Source organism: Lycorma delicatula, chromosome 1 (genome assembly GCF_047948215.1).
Source record: "Lycorma delicatula isolate Av1 chromosome 1, ASM4794821v1, whole genome shotgun sequence".
Classification (NCBI taxonomy): domain Eukaryota; kingdom Metazoa; phylum Arthropoda; class Insecta; order Hemiptera; family Fulgoridae; genus Lycorma; species Lycorma delicatula.
In genome coordinates, this window is record NC_134455.1 from 131,507,226 (window position 1) to 131,513,225 (window position 6,000).

The following is a 6,000-nucleotide window of genomic DNA, read 5'->3' on the forward strand; positions in this document are numbered from 1 at the left end:
ATAGTACAAGGTCATTGATGTAGCTAATTATATTCATAAGTGTGAATAATAAAAATGCTGTAATATTATCTTTTTTCTGGTCTTCAACGATTCTTAAGAAATGTTATACATAAAAAGATATTATTACATTCACTTCCGGTACGTTATGTTAATATGTTTTGTACCTCGTGTTAGTAGTTACTGGGTGAACGGTCTTATTGCGGTTACATTATTTACGAGTATGTATCTTAACATACTAAGTGATTAATTGCTTGAACGTGTTTTTATATATAAATCGAGTATATACAAGGTAGGAACAAGATAAGATGGGATAAGATTTTCAGTCGCATAATTTACAAACCGGCTCACATTTTTCGTTTGTTTGTGAAGAAACCTAAAACGTAATTTCAGTGATAGGTATGTAAATTTGTATGTAAATTTTTTTTACTATAAAAATAGTTAACGGTAAATTTTATTGCCGTTCGAATAAAATTATTGAAAGTAAAATTAACGACAATGATTAAGTAAAAATTTTGAAAAGTTTGTTTTTCTTAGAACAAAATTAAATTCTGTATTACGATATAAATATTCTAAAAAAACAAAGATTTTATTTTAAAAAGCCGTCGATCAATACTTCGGCTTAGGAGAAAGGGCTTTATTACGGTACCGTTGCCGTTTTTAATAAATTACCGAACAAAGTAAAACGTTTTTTCACTAATTTATTTAAAATACAATTAAAAGATTTTCTTTTGTACAAAAACATATACTTCTATTAATGAATTTTAAATAATACCACGTTAAGATTATTTTTAAAAACGCTGCATTTTTTTATTCGGTTCAACGTGTAGAAAAATATGAGCTTAAATAATTTTTATTAGTTTCTTCTGAATTGAAAATTATTTTATAGTTATCCATTAAATTTGAAGTGAAGGTACATCTCAAAATATTGAGTATCACTAATTTCTTTGAACGCTCGTATGTCAAATTTTCATTCCTAAACTTTTTGTTGATTATAGGTAAATATGAAAAAGGTTTTTTTTTAATTTTTTGAAATTTTATCACAACTTTAAGAAAAGTCCAGTTCAGATTCTTTATATGTTTGCTTAGGTTTTATTAGTTAGGTTTCCACTGTAACTTTAACTAATGTTAATCCATGTTACAGTCGGTAGCGTAATCATAAATGAAAAATTTTTAGAATTTCTTATCGGTAAACAAAAAATAAATGACAGAAACGATTGGAAGATCAGATAATAATTTCTCTTTCCCACTTTGAAAATCTTATACTATTCTAAATTAGATCAAACCTAAAAAATACTTAAGATGTTTCTCCCCAAAACTCATTACTTTAAAAATAAAATTTTGGTTTAAACTTCCTTCTTAAATTGTTGAAAATAAAATCTACTATTATTAGCACACTGAAACAATCTCCACAGTAAAAAATCAAGAACATTTTTGGGTACATTAGGAGAAAAGAAGTGTTTCCTTTTATTGAGTTTAATGATAAATATTTTTATATAAAATGTAAAAAAAAAATTATTAAACCACCAAAAATGAAAAATGAATAAATAAGAAAAAATATCAAAATTATTTGGGATTGAAGTAAAGAAGGAGCTGTAGATCAGGGATACCGGTGTTCTTTGGTGGTTGGGTTTCAATTAACCACACATCTCAAGAATGGTCGACCTGAGAATCTACAAGACTATATATCATCCTCATTCATCCTCTGAAGTAATAGGTGATCCCGGGGGTTAAACAGTAAAATAAAAAAAGAAAGTAGTTGGGGTTGCATCTCCACTATTCTTCTTCTCTTCGTAGGGATGGCAATGGATTTACTTTTTCTGCCTCCTTGCCAAGGAATTTGCTAATAATTTCTTTAACAAGTTCTTTATTGATGCTTGAGACGCCAGCTTTAAGAAACTATGAAACTGTTTCAAATTTTCAATAAATTTAATTAATCCTTTAATTTTTTGTTAATTGATATTATTTTGTCATTGAATTTTTGAACAATACTGATTAAAATATTAAAACATTTGAATTTTCAGGATCCATTGCAATGTATGTATAAATATATTTGTTCAAATAATTTTCAATAACACCTTTTGAATTGTGATTAATTTTTTATATTTTGTCTCTTCATGTATTACATGTGTTTATTTTTTAAACAATTAATAATATACTTTAATCACATTTATTTTTTATTTTATAGTTAATTGAGTTATTTATGATGTTGTTCTGATGAAGGTTTTACCATGGTTTTCCTTGATCATCCAGGCAAATATTAGGGCAGTTCCTTTTCTTATACGCTGAATTGTATATCTACTCATTCCTGATATGATTTGCATAACATGTTATTAGATAACAATCAGAATAAAAAATTTATTTATTTGTAATAAATATTTCAGTTCCTACTCGGAAATTAAATCTAAGACTTTTCTTGTAGTTGGCAAGCACAAGATACACTGGGGTGGCCGATTAAAAATTTTATTACTTATATATGATCCTTGAATAATCTTTATAAATAGATTAAATATCACCAAACAAGAAATGAATAATTATATTTATGCTTTTTCTACAATCCTGCACAATCATTAATAAAAAATAAAATTATTAAAATGTAGATAAAAAAATAAACTTGTCAACCTTATATAAACATACTGCTAGTTGCAGATTTATACAGCCATTTTCAAAACCTATCTTGTCTTGTTAATTTTTGTTATTCTTTATATGTGTAATTATTAATTTTTTTCTAAGTATTCTAATCTTTTTTCTCATCTGTTTAATTTTAGAATTTGTAAAATTATTTTGAGTAATTTAAATACTATGTTTTTATTTATAGGAAATGTGTAACATCCAAGGATTTAGAAAATGTATGAGGATTTTTCTAAAATTTTTTTTTGGTATTACTGCTTTACACTAAGTGCTATATAACTTGTGATGTTACTATTGTAAAAAAATTGTACAGAAAATTTTATTACAACATTAGAATCAACATTTTTTTTTTGTGTAAAATATTTAATGCAATAGTATTATATCTATTCTTCCTGATGATGTGACGTATATGATGTATTAATGTACTGATCAGAACAAAAAATTGATTTGCTTATTAATTTACTTCTTTGATTTATCAAAGTAATGCAATGATTAATGTAGTCGAAATTATAAAATAATACATCGGTATGCATGGTATATCACTTCACTTTCACTAATGTAAAACCTAAGCAGAACTCATAAGGTATAAAGGTTGAAATTTATGTATTAGATGGCTATTTTTTATATTACATTAAATATAAAAATTTTTATTATTATTATTCAAATACCTGAAAAAATCACTACACCAAAGATTATATCATTATAAAATTTTATTTCTACCCACTGAAAACTCCAGACATGGATAATTTCACGTTTTCTTTGGTTGGTTAAAATTTCTGGAGAAGCAGATCATGATTCATGCAATCAAACACATTTGATATGTCTCAAAAGACACCAAGACACAGCTGCTACCCATCAACTTTATCAACAATTTTTGTTAAAAATTCATTTACCACTTTAATAGTATTCTTATCTTTATGGAAACCAAACTGGGTATGATACAAAATATATTATTTTCAAAGTAACAGAGTATCTGGGAAACCTAGCCTTCTCAAAGACCTTTGATAATGCAGGAAGAATTGCAATTATTAAAAGCAGTTTTGAACATTTTTGATAACTGGAATATTTTGCTCGAATATTGGTTTAAAGAATTCAAAAGACCACCAGTTACACTATCAACAGGAAAGGGTTGCTAGAATTCATTATTGCTCTCCAACAAAAATATCTTCTCCCTCACCATTCTCTAGAAAGTCTTAATTTTATTATTTCATTTTTCAATTTTATTATGACTATTATAACACCTATATTTTGTTATATTAGTACATCTTTTAAATTTTTCCTTATAAACTGTTACGTACTTATTAAAATAAAAAAAACATTACTAAATACCCTACTCATTTCACACAACTCCCTCTTCCTAGCACCCGGTACCCAGATGCTTGTCATCACCCAGCCTTTGTCATCATTTTTATCATTATATTTCTTTTTGGTAATTGGAAAGGCAATATTAAAATAATTTTTTTAGAATTTTAAAATAGATGGTATTCATGTCTTCTGATTGAAAAATCAGTTGATATACAGAATTCCAGTTTTCTATTGCAGTAGTGTTCTAGTGTGTCAATATAATATCTGGAGAAAGGTCTAATAGTTCTTAGCTTCAATTGTGTATTATTCTTAGTGGTTCATTTATGGTCATCTAAGGGAAAGACAGCATGATGTTCTGTATGATCAGAAAGACAATTCTCAATGGTCATACTAAAATTTTTCCCAGATCATGGCTGACAAAAAAGTTATCAATACAAGTACGAAATTTTACTATAAATCTTGTTGGATCAATAAATACTGGGGACAAAAGTGAAGAGCCCAGTAACTCACATTTATTAGAATTGTTCAAAAGAATGTGAATATTATAATTACTCTCCAAAATAATTTTATATGGTTTTTCACCAGCAATATCCTAATAACTCCGATAATTTTCTATAAAAGATTTTAAAAGGAAATTTTGCATTAATTGGGAATCTGTATAAGCATATAATAATTACATTGAGAGTTCTAACTTGGACATAGCAACATTCAAAATATATTTCTGTATATTATCTTTCACATTCTCTTAAACCTTCTGCTGAGCCAAAATCAGTTGACAGATGCACACTCACCTCTTATAGATTTATTCTACTTCTAACACTTCTAAAAAATTATCCATTTCATCTTTCATTAAAGCTAGTTTATGATTATACTAGAGAACCAGGAGATTCACAAGAGTCATCTGTAGTGGTAAGATTAATATTCAGCTATTGAATCCAAACGAAACAATTCAGCTGTAGGAAGATCACTTACAAAGAGTCTCGTCAACAGTATAAAATAACACTTCAGCATCATTACAAAGATCAATCAGATTACTTAGGGGTACTAAAATCACACTGTTGATCGATTTCAACAAGTGCTGCCCTAAATATATTTCCTCTACCAGTTTAAATGGAAGCCTATTGTGATAAAATCTATAATAGGTGTATATCAATTAGTTTTATATTATTCCTCGACACAGAAGTCCTAATATGATTATTTATGGTAGAAATCTTCCTGTTTTAAACAGAATTTTCATGTAGTATTACTATATGGTAATGTTGCTAATTTAGATTAGTATGTTTAGAAGAAAGAATCGGTCCTTAGTGTCATTATCACCACCAATGTTATTCATACCACCAATTAAAGTTTAACATCCCTTATTCTGCAGCAGGGCTGATCAATGTAGTCCAAGGTTGTACTAGGGTACATGCAGCCAGTAGGAGATAAATGAGACCGACAGCTCCGTGATGCTATACCAGTTCTAATTTCAATTTTATAGCTATCAATGAGTCTGTTTAGTGCCAAAATATTGTCACTAAGATTTAAAAATCTTGTCTCAAATTCCGAACATAATTTTTTATTAAACAATTTATCTAGATGTAAGCTGTCAATTTTTGTAGTTTCCAAGGATAAATCATATTGATTAGGTGCAAGTGACAGATCCTTTGCATTTTTTTAAGAGTCTCTGTAATGAAATTAAATTAGCATAGTCCTCACAACCATGCTTGTCAATTAAGGATGATAATTCACTGTGTATTTGTGTAGCATTTTTTGCTATACCATCATCAACAACATCCTTCCAATCAACAAGAACAGAACATGCCACCATTTTATTACTTCCTATGAAACTGTTTAAATCAATTTTGTTTTAGATGTTCTTAATATTAATAATCGTAACAAATCTAGTTTCAATGTTACATATAAAATAGTTACTGCAGATAAAATGGTAAATTTCATCAGACAATATCAATGTCGGATAGGTTTTAGTATAGTATAGGTTTTAGTATCCATTAGTATTTCAATTAAACAAAACAAAATATTATTACTATTATACACAAACAATCAGAGAGCAAAAGTTCCATAGAC